The sequence below is a fragment of the Panthera tigris genome, chromosome D2 (assembly GCF_018350195.1).
Source record: "Panthera tigris isolate Pti1 chromosome D2, P.tigris_Pti1_mat1.1, whole genome shotgun sequence".
NCBI lineage: Eukaryota > Metazoa > Chordata > Mammalia > Carnivora > Felidae > Panthera > Panthera tigris.
In genome coordinates this window covers 9491614-9509636 of record NC_056670.1, presented here as the reverse complement: position 1 = coordinate 9509636, position 18023 = coordinate 9491614, and the positions used below count along the sequence as shown (strand labels likewise).

At 39.6% G+C, this 18023-nt stretch overlaps 1 protein-coding gene across 1 annotated transcript in view; it reads left to right on the top strand.

Moving 5' to 3' along the window:
• CHRM3 (cholinergic receptor muscarinic 3) overlaps nucleotides 1-18023 on the top strand; it is a 519334-nt gene that overhangs the window by 42474 nt on the left and 458837 nt on the right. The window lies entirely within an intron of this gene.

The window sequence follows — 18023 nt, the reverse complement described above, 5'->3', positions numbered from 1 at the left end:
TTTTAGCTTAGTATTCTGAAAGGCAGGGAGGTTGGTTAGGAGGAGTTTTGTTGTTGTTTTTTGTTTTTTGTTTTTTTGACATTGCCCAACAGTTTGGAAACACATTAACCTCAAATAGCTTGGCGGGTCAGGGCATTTCTAATCTGGAGAGATTGAGGACACAAGCCACATGGAAGTCGGAGGTCTCGATGTACAGTCGGTCCCCAACATTCTGGGGCAAGGACTGCACGACGCGAGCCTGTTCTCCTCCCAGTAAACCGAGCTGTGCTTCCAGTGCTGTTCTCACTAGACCATTATGAGATGAACCGGCAGGATGCCTCTGCCTGTTGGCATTGACCGTGGGCAGCCTCTGCCCATGGCATTGACCGTGGTGTGTGCAATCCCGAGATAACACAGATTTGTTTGTTCCTTTGCATCCACTGCTGCTTTTGTTCATCCATCTCCCCAACCTGTAGGAACCAGCCAGGGGTTAGTCACTTGCCCTTATTTTGATCAAAAGTGGGAGAGCTTTATGAATGGCTCTCACATTCATTAATTGCGCTCAGATACCTTTTCTGGATGCTGTTACTTTGTAACTTTCTGCCTTGAAAGGCTTCCTACTGAGAAACCTCAGAGTGATACACAGTTACTTTTTCTAGGGCAAACATATTAATTTTAGTAGCAATGCAGGGTTTTATCTGTATGACTCGTTTGTTTCCCCCACCCCAGTACCTCTCCCAGATTAAACTTTGCCTTGAGTGTTGCTATTATTCCATCTTTATTGGGAGTTAGGCCTTTGCCTGCCCTTTTTTTGTTTGACCTTATCATGAAGGATGCCCCAATGAAGTGACCTCTCATGGGATTTCCAGTTCCAGAACCACACATGAATGACTCGCTAGACACAACATATCTCACATATAAACTCTTTTGTTTTTTTAATAAGTGGCCTCACACAGTTTACAATCTAGTGGGTAAGGAAAATTTTTATCTCTCTTCCAGTTAAGTAATTGCTAATGCTTGGTCACGCCCCTTTTAGAGCATTGAAGTCACATCACAGTCTCTGCTGTGGGATTCTGCTCTGTCTGCTCCCCTTAATGGCCTTGGGGAACCCCAGGCAGGTAGAGCTTTTCTTACTGGACCTGTGCACCCCATAGCAATGGCAGAAGATGAAAATTGACAAAATAATCCCAAAGGTTCACCAAACAACTCAGGGAATCTGGAAAGGAAATCTGAAACCAGAGACCATCGAGAGTCTAGCTGGTACTAAAAGAATAAAGATTATCTGTTTAAATGAAAGCTAGAAGCAGTTTTGAATAATGTCAGCAAATTTTTTTAAGTTTACTTATTTTGAGAGAGAGAGAGTGTGCAAGCAGGGGAGGGGCAGAGAGAGAGGGAGAGAGAGAGAATCCCAAGCAGGCTCCCCACTGTCAGTGTGCAGAGCCCAATGTGGGGCTTGAACTCATGAACTGTGAGATCATGACTTGAGCTGAAATCAAGAGTTGAACATTTAACCGACTGAGCCACCCACATACCCCAATATTAGCAAAATTTTAAGGTCTTCCTAACGTTCTTAATGTTTTGCCTAGTGTGGGGCTGAGATCTTCCTTGGGCTAATTGAAATGGGGACTGGAAGAATCACAGGGTGAAGGTCACATGGAGAGAACTGGAAGTTCTAACTCTAATAGACCTTAAAGTTCATTAATGACTTCTTGCTCATTGCATTTCTTCTTCGGCAAACGCACGTTACATTTTAAAATAGAACAAAACATATTTCACGATATGGTATCTTAAGTACATTTACACTTATTTCCACCCCAGGGTATTTTTTTTCTTTTTTTTTTTAAGAGTTTAATACAAGTTTACTGAATGAATGAAATGGCAAACAATTGTTCAGAGACAAGTCACTAGGGCAGATACCAACAATTATGTTTCTTTTCCCAACTCTTGATTTGGCATCAACAAAGACCTCAGCCTGAAAGCATTGATAGGATGTAGATAAGTGGAGCCTATTTTTTTAAAGAGGGGAGGCACAGAAATGTACAAAATGGAGCAAAGGTTTTGTATATAAATAATGTTTTAACATAGCAGAGTACCTGCAAGCAATGGGGACAATAAAAAAAGAATTTCTTGTTTGTATTTAATGTCAATTTTAAATATTATGGGGACTCACTCATGCCTCACAACCCAAGGCAGACTAACTCCATTAAAGGATAGAAACTGAGACTCAGAGAGGTCAAGTGCTTAGCCAACATTACCCAACACTGATGTTAGGTCTACCAGACGTCAGGACCTTGGACTCTGTGTCAGTGCTCTGGATCTTAGGGGCACACTAGGGTGACCTCAAATTTAGGGTGCCACACAGCAGCAGCAAACTATCCTGACTTTCCCCAGCTCAGCCCAGTTAAAGACTCCGATTCTCGGCAGCAGAAAGGCTCAAATGCCCTCAGCCTTAGGCTACCAAGAATGGAGTCGGGTAGCAATGGAGAGGCCCCAGCCCCATGGGCAGAGGCAGTGTGGGATTTATCTACTACAGTCTTAAGCCCAGACAATCCTAGGTATGTGGTAGTTGCATGGCCACAGAGTATACCCCTGGTCACTCCACCCCTGATATTCATTGCCTTGGCTTCTGTTCCAGCTCCCAGAAACTTGGTCCTGACCAGTCCCATCTCCCCAAGAGATCAGATGAGCTGTTCTCAGAGCACACATAGCACCGGGGATGTCATGTTTCTCTGTGGCCCCCACACCAGGTCCCCAGGGTATTTTCTTAATAGGTAAGGAAGGTATGTTTTCAGCAACTGTAGCCAAAGTCTTGAGATGTGAAACTTTTACAGAAGTTATCTATAAATGGTGCCGATTTTTGACACACACGTAAACACACAGAGACACATTCAAGTAAGGCTAATTCTGTATGTGACTTCAAACCCATATGCAACTTAAAAATGGAGTCGCACTTTATAAGCTAACTAATAAAGGACAAGATTCTGCTTCAATTTGGCCAAGCTAAACACGGCATTCTGCTGCCACATCTTGGCATGTTGACTCTGGTACAGTCTGTTTCTGTGTTTTACTTTTATACACCAAAGCTTGTTACATAATCTCCTTCTTGTATATTGTCTATATGACGTGGATTACAGTAAATCTGTCATTACAATAAATTTGGTAGAACTATTGTGTCAGTCACAATAGTGACTCAATATTTGAGATTCGAGAAGCTTTCCTAAGCCACAAAAGCTTTAAGAGACCTCTGCATTAGGAGAGATGATATTTACTTTTGTAAGTTACAAATCTCTTCTAAAGAACCTTGAGGCTTTCTGATTAAGTATGCGATCTAAGAAAAAAATAGTTGTTATACAGTATTTTTCAGTAGTGATGTGCTTCTGAAACCTGTTTCAGAATTTTGATATTATCTAAGCAAAAGGTTGCACAAATGTGCCCCAGTCATCAAAGAATAGAAAACCAAACTGATGTAACTTAGAGACTTGGAAGCAAAGAATGTTCCATACAAAATCAAAGTGTAACCCTGACTCTGATGAACATAGTGACCCGCCCCCTCCCCCAACAGATAGTTGTATAAATCGAGCCTAGTTGAATACCCAGGTTCTTAAACAGCAGTACCTTCTCCTGGCAAACGTAGTGTGAAAATTGACAGGTTCACATAGGTTAATGGCAGTTACTGAAAAGGCACATTTCCCTGGTTGAATTAGCATTTCCACTGAAGGCCACTAGTTAGTACAAGTACAAGTTCGAAACATGCTCCTTGGGTTTACATTGCACTGGAAGTCCTGGGATTTCCTAGGTGGCCAGGTCAAGGTTGTGGCTGTCTTCTGTGACATGAACATGAATGGCTCTGCTGATGTTGATAATAATAGTAATAATAGCACTTCACAGCTTTTCTATTTAGTCATTCATGGGAAAGGGTAAAGAGTATTGGGGAGAGAGAACTCATATTAGCATCTTTGGTACTTGTGAGGACGGTAGCTGATGGGAGGCTACAGTCAGCTTCCGACCGCACTGGGAGCAGCCAGAGGACACTGAACACCTGTAAGGGCAGTGAAACGGAGAATTCGAAATAGGGTCCAAAGAAAGGTAAGAAAGGGCTTGTTGGACAAATTCTAATTATTGTTAGTTTTTCTTAGAATAATGGAGAAGGCAGTCAACACACTACAAAAAGTTGATCTTGGAAAGAACACAGGTTGTTAAAACTCCTGAAAATTTGGGCTTCATGGGTTTATTATGATCTATTGTGGTCACTTCAGTGTCACTGTGCCTGGGTCTTTGTACTGAATGGTACAGACTGCTTGTGTCTAGGACACAGAGTGGGGCCATCTGCGTGGAGAACATTCTGTAGGGAGCAGAAGTCAGTCCTTGTACCTTTCACTAGGGTGTGGCATCAGCCTGTTCGATTTTAGGAAATAATGGGCAAGAAGGTGATATCAGGAAGTTTAAAAGACCTCACTTCAGGGCTAGGAACCCGGTGGGTTTAGACATTGAGTGTAAAGTGTAGAAGGTAGTTCTTTAAAAAATTACTTTAATGCTGAGCTGTCAACACAGAGCCCGCCATAGAGCCTGAACTCACAAACTACAGATCATGACCTGAGCCGAAGTCAGATGCTTAACCGATTGAGCCACCCAGGTGCCCCTAGAAGGTAGTTCTTGAAAGTGAGTCACAAAGAAAAGAAAAAGGGCAGAAGATCAGAAAATCCAACTAGGAAGCTGAACTGCTGACCTCGTACGATGTATGTATTCTGTTTACGAGCAATACTAACGTTAAGCGCATGGCTAACTCTATACTCGGGGGTTCAGTTCCAGTTTGGACGGTGGAGAAATATAAGGCGTATTCATCATCAAAGCGATGTTTAGCTCCATCGCTCAGAATATTCCTATCTCCTCATCAATAGCAGTATTTCTTGACTATTATTTTTTGTCAGAGAACAGGTCTCAACGCCCTGTTGCTCTTCAGCCAATTAACAAATGTATCCTTTACAGGAGTGCTAACATGGCACACTAATTAACGGCCCCAGAATTGTACCTAATTAAATAATCCCTTAATCCTTGCCTGGAAACCTGTGATACTAGCTCAGATCTTTGTGGTTCAACTCCATAAACAGCTCAGCCTCCCCTGGGCGGTTGAATTTGCATTTACTGTTCACTTGTGAGGCAGACGTTACTCTGGATGGTGTTTTTCTTTGATAGTCTTTTGGCTGCTTAGTACTCCTAGTGTCAACAGTTAAATTCATAAACCGGCAGATTGAGGCCAGAAACAGAAAAATAAGCAAAGTAAACTCTCCTGATAATGGTTCTTAACTGGTGGAAGGCTTCACACAGTTTTCCAGAAGTATTAATTATTATTTTAAGCATGTGTCATCAATTGCTGATGAATAGATCCGAAATGGGAACAAAAAGGTGAAAGAACATTTATAACTGGAAAAGTTCACATTAGAGCTGTTGGCTCTTGGGCAAGTTAAGCAAAAGTAAGACAAAACAGGGGCGCCTGGGTGGCTCAGTTGGTGTAGCGTCCGACTTCAGCTCAGGTTACGATCTCACACTCTGTGAGTTTGAGCCCCGTGTCGGGCTGTGTGCTGACAGCTCAGAGCCCGGAGCCCGCTTCAGATTCTGTGTCTCCCCCTCTCTCTGCCCTTCCCCTGCTCATGCTCTGTCTCTCTCTGTCTCAAAAATAAATAAAAACATTAAAAAATTTTTAAAAAACGTAAGTCAAAACAGAGAAGCAAACAAAAACACAACTGTTACCTAAATTGGAGCAAATTGCATGACTTTCTGTGTCTTTTTTTTTTTAAGTTTCTTTATATAGTTTGAGAGACATCGAGAGAGAGCGTGGGGGAGGGGCAGAGAGAGGGAGAGAGAGAATCCCAAATGAGCTCTGCACTGTCCGCACACAGCCCGACGTGGGGCTTGAACTCATGAACCGGGAAATCATGACCTGAGCCAAAGTCGGACACTCAACTGAGCCATCCTGCTGCCCCAGTGAGGGTCCTTTCAAATAAGTCCTTCCGAGAAACTAGGGGAAGGCTTTCCCAGGTGGTTAAAGCTTTTGTTTATTTTTCACAGTTGCAGCTAATAATTTTCAGTCAGACAATTCTTCTTCAGATTGTGCCATGACCAATTTGTTTCGAAAGCTGCTTGTATGTTTAAGAATTCATACACTTCTCATTAGTTGAACTCTTGCTGCCTGTTGCCATGTACAGATGAAGAATCTTAAAATCCTTGATAACAAATAAATGTTTTTAACAGAAATTAAGAAGTTAAGAAAATTACAGATAGATCATTTTTCTTAGCATAAAAATTCTATTTGAATTTTACTGTATACCTAGAAGGAGACAGCCCATATATTAATCGCCAAAGGGCATATAAGTATGTTGTCTCCGGTCCTTCCTTTCAGCTAGCAGAGGTTGAATATCAAGTTGTCTCAGATTATATTTAGCATTAAAAACAAGTAATGCTAGTTCTCGATGAATGCATGGATAGAGACATTTGTTTTTTCTTTTTGTGTTCTTGAGGTTAACGAATTTTTCAGGTTGAGAGATTATGAACTGTCTTGGAAACAAATGTGTGGGGCACACACCTGTTGTATTTCTTTACCCGTCAGCGGTAACTTGAGCAGAAATGGGGAATGTGGCTCGGACCCTGTAAGATGGCCCTAACAGCCTGCTCTCACTGTTGGCTTTTGCTCTGATTACAGAAGAAGGAAAAGAAAAAATAGAAGCAGGGAACTTTTTAAAGTTAATTAAACCTACAACAGGTTTTATTTTTTTAGTTTAGGAAGGGACCAGAAGTGGCAGAGACTTAAACTTTCTCCCACGGCCAGCAGGCATGGGAAGAGAAAATCAGAATACTTTTTTTTATACTTAGAACCTGTGTCGTTTCTTTCCTGGTGAGTTCTGTGTGCTAGTTGCCTTTTTTCCCTGGCAATAGGTATATGTGTTGTTATTATGCACAAATCCTTGGGCTATGGTTTTGTCGAGTCTGAGGTTCTCAAAAGTGTATTTACAAATAAGGATAAAACTACCAATTTTAATTGACCCACCGATCTTTAACATTTTCATTTGATTGTACAGAGTATTACTTCTTGATGGTTTTATGTGGTTAATTTACTGTGATATAACACAGCTTATTTTATTTCATTTAATAGTGAATTACAAAAGCCTGAGGTCATTGCTGTCACTTATAAAGATATTTTAGAGTGAATTTACAGTATTATTCCACCCCCATGTGTGACTTGCAGTTTTTGGTGTTCAGAGAGGATTTAAGTCATTTATGGAATAGTCCTGTATTTGAGGAATAATCTGATGATTGTATAATTTGTCACGAGTCATGTATCCTAATATGGCGTTAAAGTGAATATCTCGTACTGAAGTCTTCTGCAGTTTACTAAAGAAAGCTGATTTTGTAGTGCTACGAACATAAAATTGATATCGGTTTTTCTAAACAAATAATTATGAGAACATCAACTCTGGGGAAAAAATTGCCGATGGACTGCAGTTATGTAAGCACAAATGGAATTGGAATTGCAAAGATCATATCATCGTGTCTGAGAAGAAAACCTGCTGTTAGGATAAGATTTTTCCGGCTGTTTAAGGTGACTGTCACGTTGAAAGCTGCCTATAATAAATCCAGAGTATTTTTTTAGAAAGTACTTACTTTAGTGAAGAATCTGAAGAAATGCTTAGAAAGTGAAAAATGTGAAGAAAAATATTTTTCTTTGTTTGAGCATTAGTCATTGTAATATTTTGACTCCTCAGAGGCTAGATACATGCAAAATTGCTTGAGTGAAAGAAGCTTCAGTCATCACAGAGAATTTGGGAGAGACTAAAGGAAGGTTCAATTAAACCTTTGTGGAGGTCTTCCTGTCCTCCTATTACTTGAGCTCTCTTGTGGGACATATGTGTTCTATATTTTATAGTTTTCAAAACCCTCCTCCACTTATTGTGTTATGTAATGCCTACCAAAAAATAGCTTGTGTGGAATTTGCTTTTAATAATTGCAATTGTGACCTTGAATACTAAGAGCCAGGCATCACACGAGGCATGTCCTATGTTTTCTCCAGTTCTTAGGAGAATCCTTCAAGCTATTTATGAGTATTCTTGCTTTACTGATGAGTAAAGTTTCCTCAGGCTGGTCATGGGTCTTCCTCAAGAGTCACACACTTTGTATGTACCGATGAAAATACGAAAGCCCGTTATTTTCTTACCCCACTTGGTTGCTCTCTATGTGTATCAAATTGTTGTCTCTTTTTTAAAAAAGAAGAAAATAAGATCTAAAAGAGTTAAATGACACTCGGTCAATTTCCTCTCTCTCTCTCTCTCTCTCTCCTGGGTACAATGGGTCCCACAAAGATAAACAAGGAATTTTACAATATGATAGGAGAGACAGGCATTTTATATACAACTGAAATAAAAATAATGTTTTAGATTAATTGAGGAGTATAAAAATTACTAAGGATTTATAAAAGATAAGGCACTTAATTTGTGCTGGAAAGAATACAAAAGAAAGACTTCATTAGAGGCCCTGCTGTAGGAGCCGGGATTTGAAAGGTGGGTAGAAAAAGAACTTTGTCAAGGAGAGAGGTCAGGGGTGAGGAACAGACGGGAAAGGAAAAATGGAAGACTGGAAAAGGAGATTGAAACTAGATCATAGAAGACCAGGAGTGTTTTCAATTTAGTTGATTTCAGAGAATTTGAGGGAAAAAGTCAATTGGATGATGCAATTAGAATTATAACTCTGAATATATATATATATATATATATATATATATATATATATATGTATACATATGTATATACATACTTTTTTTTCTTGGAGAAAAACACAGATCAAAGAGAGCAGAGAATATTGCATATTTCCCAGTGGCCTCTAGGAGTGATGGGAGCTGAGAGAGAGAAAGGAAGGAAGGGAAGCTCGCCAAGATGGAAGGATTGGATTTGATGGATATTTGTTTGATGATTATTTACCTGTAGGGGCAGGTGGAAAGAGAAAGAACGAGAGTGGTACTGAGGTCTCTGGCATTAGTGAGAGGGAGGACAGAAGGTTTGGAAGGTGAAGGGCGATCAGTGATTCGTTTTGTGCAGCAGACCAGCAGATTTAGCAGTAAGGAGATGATGGACACTGGAGGCAGTGCCTTCACAAATGGAAATCGGATTGCAGTGTTGGAGAGCATGTGAAAGTTGGGGAAGTTGAACTGCATAGTCATGAAATAATTATTTTTCAGAAATTTGTCTAGCTTGGCAGAGGAGAAGGAGTGACAACCTGGGTAATGCTAGCTGATCTGACAATGATGTTGATGATAATGGCTAAGTGTTATGGAGTTCTTCCAGGTGCCTGGCATTGCCTTAAGTACTGTCCCATTTACTCTCCATAGCAACCTCATGAAGGAGACGGCATTATTTTCTTTCTACTGATGAAGGAAAGAAGATGCCGGAAACTCAGTGGAGTGCGATCATCCATATGACAGACATGTTTCTAAGACTAAAGCATCTGAGCTTTAAGTGTGAGAAAATGCATTCACAACAGAAGCTGTGGCACTTTGCACACACCTTTATTTTGTAGTTGCTAGTGGACAGTGCGGCCATCATCCAAGACACAGGGTGGAGGTAGAAGTTTGACAAGTATTCTCTAATGGCCCTTCATTAGAAGAGCAGGCTCTTAGAGGTGGATTTCAGTTTCTTTCTAAAACTGTTATATAAGTGTGGTTAAGACTAGAAACTTTAATGCATCGTGGAGTTAGTATTTATAAACATGATTGAAACAGTGCTTAAGAAGTCAAATTACATTAGCCGGTGTTATTACCATCCTCGTCCATCCATCCATCCATTCATCCATCTATAAAACCAGGAAATATGGGGTTTTATCTACTAGACGCTGGGGAACTCAGAGATGAAAGAAAGAGCCTGCCAGAAACAGTCCAGTGGGGAGAGGAATGTAAAACAGCCAACTACAGGGTACTGATCCATTAAAAAAAAGAAAATTTTGAGTTAATTACCAAACATCTTAAGTGGCAAACACTCTCTAAGCCTTGAAGACAGAAAAAAATAACAAAGGCAAATAGAATTGAATGCTTTCATATTTATAACCTTTATGCAAAATAAGAAATCACATTTGGAGCTGATTAAGCTGTGAATGTAACTTGTAGCAAATAAAAGGAAACTGTATTTAGTATATAATATCAGTTAAACTGTTAGGAAATTAGTGGACAGCTCACAGATTAGTGATCAATGTGGATAGCCAGCCATTTGCTGAAGAGTAGTCAACACATCTAAACAAGAACAAAAATACTACATCTTAAACAGCAATCAGAGAAATATAAAGTCATTATGACCTAACTTTTCCTTTGCAGACTAGACACAAAATTTTAAGACATTTTCAGTGACTGTCAATGTGCAGTAAAATGAGCTCACTCATGCATTACCAATGAGAGTATAAATGGTGCAATCCCTTGAAAAAACAGCCTGGCAATGTGTAAGTCTGAATGGACCATTCTAGTGAAATATAAGAAAGTATGGTGAGAGCAGTGTGCATCCAAATTTCAGCGTATTTAAAGTAGGAGAAGACTGGAATCATCTAAATGTTCATCTAGACAGGGGGAGTGACTAGGTACCAGTGGTACTAAGGGGCCTTTTAGAAGGATGTTAGTAATGTTGTTTAACACCATGGAAATAACCCACATAACAATAATGAATCAGTAAAGAAAAAGCAGATCACAAAAATTATGTACGTAAAAATATGGTCATTAAAAACGGAGAGAGGATCTATTTTTGTGGTTGTATTGGGTCTTGGGGCACAGGTCTATAAGTGACTTTTTTCGGGTTTTCCACATTTTACAAATTATGTTTAATTAGAATCTAGTTTATGAGTATGTATGCATGCAATCATTTTCATCACCAGATTAACATTAATTAGTATTTTAAAATATTCACTAAATGATTTCCATTTGATTTTTTAGGATGACTTGTAAGTTAGATAAGGCTGGCAATATATTTTAGAGATTAAACAAGAAGATTTCATGACTGCCCAATATTGAAAATATTATTTTGGAAAAAGTCTTAAGAATCTTTATAAAAAAAAAAAAAGATGTGGAAGGAAAAGATTAAGTAAAAGTAGTTTGCTAAGTTAGTTTCTAGATATATTTCCTTACAATATTCTAAGAATTTGGGGAGAGAGAGAAGGAAGGTCAGAGAGAAAGTTCTGGAGGGAAAAAATTGCATGCATTTTTTTTTCTTTGAAAGCAGCTAAGTGCCAGGAAAACAAAACAAAACAAAATTTACAAATGCTTCGTATTAGACCAGGAGCTTTGTGTCCAAGTAGAAGGGCCTTAAAATTGGAATCTGTTTATTGAGACGACATTATTGGAGTTGACAGTGTTAATCAGAGTGTTTTTCTTGGCATCCTGCACTCCTTTTAATATACTCTTGTTTTTTCACTGGGTTTGGTGCGCCATCATTCAATGCTGGTTCCATCCCCACCACACCATTGGAGGTAGACCCAACCCACCACTTTGTTCTTGAAAAAAAGTGGCAGTTCCGGTCATATCTGGATTCCAGTCCGAATTTTGCTATAGTCCAGGACCATTACAAGGTCCTGGGCAAATGAAGCTCTCTAAGGCCCTGTGTCCTTGTGTTTAAACTGAAGAAGGTGCCTTGAAAAGTGATTTGAGGGGACAAAATGAAACAACATGGAGTAAGATTTAGCAAAGCATTCACCACATCATAAATGTTCAAGAAGTGTATCTTTCCTAAAGCAGCCACTGGCTACTCTGCTCTTGGTTCTGAAAGATGGATATGATGGTCCTATGTAATTCACTTGCTAGATCAAAGTTGTAGGCATTTTAGTCAAAGCATTCACTTCAATTTAAAAATTAAATTATACATAGAGTAATATGTTTAGTAAATTATTAATAGGTTGGAGCCTAGCATGTATTTCATTAAAGGGTATCTCAAATTTAGTGAATCAAAGGTAATTGATTTTTAGAACTTGAACACTTTATCAAGTTTGTAACAAATATTGAGCCCAATTTTACCTCATACAAGAAAAGGTTACCTAAGTTCTCTACAAAGGAAATAAATGTTCCTTTATAAACATTCAAAATGATATACTCACAGATTTCTTTGTCATGATTAATGTATCACTTTTGTTACAAGATAATTTTAAAAGAAGACAGAGGCATTGGTAATACTTAATAGTATAAAACACCCAAATAATGTTATTACAGGCAAATCTTCATTTTTTTTTTCAACCTGCTTACCACTCAGCTAAACCATGAAAGAGATACTAAAGGATAGACTAGTTTTAAAAAAAGTCTAGACCAAAATTCTCTATGGGTCAATATCAGGAATTTAGGGTCTTTCTAGTCTTAAAATACTCTGGTCTGTGAGTCTTTAATATCACAAATTATAAAGTTGAGGAATATCCAATCCTTTTCAACTACAGGATGAACGCTGACTCTTCTATTTGATTTTTTAACACAACGGCTCTGTTTATTATAACCGTTTGTTACCATAAAAGTATAAACTGAAAGGTAGCAATGATGGGTGAGTGTAATATATTACATTAAATAAACTTGTCCTGTGCGCAGTACATGGAAAGTTCTGTTTACATTACAGGAAGCTGTTTTCTGCTGCATTTACAATTCTGCTGGGCAAATAAATTAAGAGAGCTTATGACAGCTCAATTTAGTTTATCTGGTCAAACCCCAAAGACATTATTAGTATAATTTTAGCATATTTAACTTTATATAGGTATTTTATAATGCAATCTCAACCATCTTTTTTTTTTTTTAAGGAAAGGATGTTTTAGCTGATGATGTAGAAAAAGAGAGCAAAAATATAAAATTACTGCACAAAAACCTGAACAATACAATTCAACATACAGAATCCTTGCAGAGGAGGATTATAAAGGAATATAAAGGTCCTTATATGAGCTTGAAGGAGATTTTAAAAACAGAAAGACGTGTAATGTATTAAAATAATATTTTTTCATTCTCCTTCCTACAGGTTCAATGTTTAGACCCAAGATTGAGTCGATGTTTAGACCCAAGATACGCCCAAGTTGGAGGGCGTATGGTGTGGAATTTTGCAGATAGCTCCAGGTTCTCTTTTGTAGTAATTAAAAAAAATTTTTTTTAATGTTTATTTATTTTTGAGACAGAGAGAGACAGAGCATGAACAGGGGAGGGTCAGAGAGAAAAGGAGACACAGAATACAAAGCAGGCTCCAGGCTCTGGGCTGTCAGCACAGAACCCGACACGGGGCTTGAATCCACAGACTGTGAGATCATGACCTGAGCCGAAGTCGGACGCTCAACCGACTGAGCCACCCAGGCGCCCCCTTTTGTAGTGATTTTTAAAAAATTTTTTAAATGTTTATTTATTTTTTTGGGGGGGAGGGGCAGAGACAGAGGGCGCCACAGAATCCAAAGCAGGCTTCAGGCTCTGAGCTGTCAGGACAGAGCCCAAAGTGGGGCTCAAACCCACAAACCGTGAATGGGATCTTGACCTGAGCTGAGGTCAGTTGCTTAACCGACTGAGCCACCCACGTTCCCCTCTTTTGTAGTAATTACAATAGATGACACCAAGACAAGAAATTTAGTTCATTACACTATTCACTTAACTAGACTTAATTTTCTCAGCTTTCTGTTACTTAGGATGAATTTTCATTTTCTGGGTGTGTAGGTCTGTCAGTGTGTGTGTGTGTGTGTGTGTGTGTGTGTGTGTGTGTATGCGTGTGTGTATGCGTGTGTGTGTGTGCGTAAAATTGTAACATAAAGAGACAGGGTAGGAACACGGAATGGAAAGATTCATGGGTTTGGAGTAAGAAGACCTAAATTCAAGTCCCTGCTTAGCCATGTGTTAGGTAGGTGACCACTTTCTTTAATTACGTTTTTGTTTTAATTCAACTGTAGTTAATATATAGTGTTAGTGTCATGTTACTTTCAGGTGTACAATTTAGTGATTCAGCACTTGCATACAACACCCAATGCTCATCACAAGTGCCCTCCTTAATTCCTATTTCACCCATTCCCCTCACCTACTTCCCCTCTGGTGACCGCCATTATGTTCTCTATAGTTAAGAGTCTGTTTCTTGGTTTGCCTCTCTTTATTTCCCTTTGCTTATTTGTTTTGTTTCTTAAATTCCACAGATGAGTGAACTCATGTGGTATTTGTCTTTCTCTGACTTATTTTGGTTAGCATAATACTATTTCCGACCACATTGTTGAAAATGGTAAGACTTCATTCTTTTACATGGCTGAGTAATATTCCATTGTAAATGTATACCACATCTTCTGTAGATGACCACTTAAGCAAACGAAATTACTGGGGGCTTAGTTGAGGCTCTCATCTCTGTTAACTCAGAGTTACATGGTAAATATGGGTGCCCTGGGCCTATTAATAACACAGGAACCTTGGCAAATTATGCATTTTATGCCTTTTCAAGCCGCTGTTCTTTACATTTCCCTCCAACCAAGTAGGTCCCACTTGTCTAAAGCATCTCATGGCTCTGCATTTGCACAAGTCCTTGACTTTGTCAAGGATGCCTTCCTGCTCCCTCCTAGGTAAGCACTTGTCGTCCTTCTGGGCCCATCTTAGATGCCCCCTCCATTCTAAAGCTTTTCTTATTACTTTTTACTTATCTCTTCTTTTGTCTTAAAAACATCTTTGGATTCTAAAATTAATTTAAAGGGTATCTGGGTGTCTCAGTCAGTTGAGCGTCTGTCTTCGGCTCAGGTCAGGATCTCACAGCTCGTGAGTTCAAGCCCTGCATTGGACTCTGTGCTAACAACTTGGAGCCTGGAGCCTGCTTCAGATTCTGTGTCTCCCTCTTTCTCTGCCCCACCCCCTCACTGCTGGTGCTTTGTCTCTCTCTTTCAAAAGTAAATAAACATTACAAAATTTTTTAATTGAAAAAATTAATTTAAGTACATTGCATAAAGATACAGAAATAAAAAAGTGAAAATAAATATGATCCAATACTCCATGAAAAGAGATAAATACCCCTAGTATTTTAGTATAATTTTACCAACTTAACCTTATACAAACCCACTTAAATAAATGAATTAGTGGGGCGCCTGGGTGGCTCAGTCGGTTAAGCTTCCGACTTTGGCTCAGGTCATGATCTCACGGTCCGTGAGTTCGAGCCCCGCGTCGGGCTCTGTGCTGACGGCTCAGAGCCTGGAGCCTATTTCGGATTCTGTGTTTCCCTCTTTCTCTCTGACCCTCCCCCGTTCATGCTCTGTCTCTCTCTGTCTCAAAAGTAAATAAACGTTAAAAAAAAATTAAAAAAAAAATAAATGAATTAGTGGGGCGCCTGGGTGACTCAGTCCATTCAGCATCTGATTTCAGCTCCGGTTATGATCTCGCGGTTCATGGGTTTGAGCCCTGCTTCGGGCTCTGTGCTGACAGCTCAGAGCCTGGGGCCTGCTTTGGATTCTGTGTGTGTGTGTGTCTCTCTCTCAAAAATAAACGTTTAAAAAAAATAATAATAAATGAATAAATAAATAAGTTAGGAGAGTTTATGACAGCTCAGTTTAGTTTATCCTGTCAAATCCCCACAACATTATTATTTTAGTATACTCACCTTGTATTTGACTCTAACCGCTCTAGAATACAGGCAGTCACAACCGCAAAGAAAACCAACTTGGGAACCGATGTGCATGTATGTTTACATTCTCTTTTCCACTTCTCCTTAGATCGTGTCTTTCAGTGTTCTGAGAAAACATGGCTGTGATCCCTTTCCGATATTCCATCACACAGGTTAGAGTGTGATTAGTGTAATGCTTCCTCTCTTTGTTGTGCATTGAGGCCGTGTAGAATATTTTGCTTTGACAAGCAAAGCACTCTTGTGCGCATCTAATATTCTTTCGGCAGGACAAATTCCTAGAAAAGGAATTCCGGGGTGTGTACACATTTCGTACTCTGGAAACATACTGCCAAACGGGCCCCTCGGGAGACGGCAGCATTTTGCTCGTCTGCCAGTGAGCTCCGCTCTGGGGCCTGTTTTCACGGCTCCTCCTGTGACAGCGGCCCTCATCACGCCGTCTTTTCACAATTTATTTACTCGTCTCGCTCACTCTGAGACTGCAGACTTCTAGGTGACGGGAGCTGTGTCTTACTCATTATGAATCCCAGGGTCCAGCTCAGAGCCTAACCTAGCACAGGAAAGTAAGTGGGGAGCTAAAATTTGGAGAATGAATTATGCGTTTCCGGTTTTTGTTTGCACTCTGTCACAGTTTTCTGTACTTGATTCTAATCGTCAGTGATCTTAAAAAATACGCAAAGGCTGCCTTTTCTGCCACTTCATTGAACGACCCTGTGATTTCGACGTGTTCCGTTTTGGACGGGCTTTGTTACATCCCGCAACAGGAGATTTCCTCCCCTAGACAGTGTTAGCTGTGTCGAGAATAAATATGGTCATGAAAAGTGAGTTTGTATCTATTTCACTTCCTTTTTTGTTATTAAAAATTTTTTTAATGTTTAGTTTGGAGAGAGAGACGGAGACAGAGACAGAGCGTGAGTGGGAGGAGGGGCAGAGAGAGGGTGACACAGAATCCGAAGCAGGCTCCAGGCTCCGAGTCGTCAGCACAGAGCCCACGTGGGGCTTGAACTCACAAACTGCGAGATCATGACCTAGAGCCGAAGTCAGACGCTTAACTGAGGAGCCACCCAGGCGGCCCTGTTTCACTTTCGATTATGAGTGTTTAGTGGAAAGATTCTGTGAAGCTAGATATAAACATATCTTTGGAGAAAAAGTATAGACTTTCTCGACAATGCAAGGGAATCCCATACAGCTAGTGTGACCGTCCCAGGTAACTCAGGCTTATAAATGTCCACGTTGGTTACACGTTTGGTTCGTATCAAGTGGAATTATAAGATGTAATAATTTATCTGTGGTTAAGTGTCTCTTCTTAAATCTTTTAAGGACACTTCTCAAGGCATATTACTTATAAAATTAGAGTGTCTGTGGATGTGATCCTAAAAATCGCATTACAGTAGTGAATTGATAGATGAAATCAGTGTTCAGCCATCAATATCAATATATTAAATGTGGGCATTGTAAGTATAGGGCCAGGAACTGCTCCGTGAGTCTAAGAAGCACACCACAGCAGTCTGAATTTGACTTTTATAATTCTGCAGAATTGAATTTGTAAGTTATATGGTACAATACCAACATTGTTGCCAAGAATGAGTATGTGGGCAAGAAAAGATCGATTAAGTCAGGAATGTGGAGGGCTGGCCTCTCACAGTATCTCGAGACCGGGCTCAGGAGGACGTGTCTCGGATTGAGATCCAGCTTCGTGTGGCCTCAGGCCGCTTTCTTCAACCTGTGTGCCTTTCTTTCCTCACTGGGGTACAGGGACAAGAAGAGTACCACTTCACAGATCTCATACAGATTAAACGAATTCACAGATATGGAGCGCTTTAAACAGTGCCTGGAACATTTTCAAAAATCAGACAATCTACTGAAGCAAGATCGTTAACCTCAGGAAGATATTTTTTTAAGATTTTATTTTTAAGTAATCTCTACACCCAGCACGGGGCTCAAACTCACAACCCTGAGATCAAGAGTCGCAGGCTCCTCTGACTTAGCCAGCCAGGCGCCCCAAGAAGATATTTTTAATAAACTTGGTAACCAGTAGGAAAACACTGAGCAAAGGGATGGAAAAATGAAATACGTTTCACACCGCAGAATATATGACTAAGAGTGTTCAGAACGAACTCTAAATACATAAAATATTTTATCTTGTTTTCCTAAATTCTATTGCCTATTAAAATTGAATGTTACATTTTAGGATACTTATTCTATTAGATTTTAGAAATAAAATTATTCATTGATTAACAGGCAGTACATTTTGAAATAAGAGAATGTGAAATCTGAACACACTTTCCTGTACACACTTTCTTGTACAACAAGACAACAATGTCTTGTTGTCACACGACATTCTTGCTTAAATATACTTTCCATACAGTATTACGCCCATCCTTTAAAAAATGGTGTTTATCCATTTCCCATAACTATGCAACACAAACTGATGCCCACGTA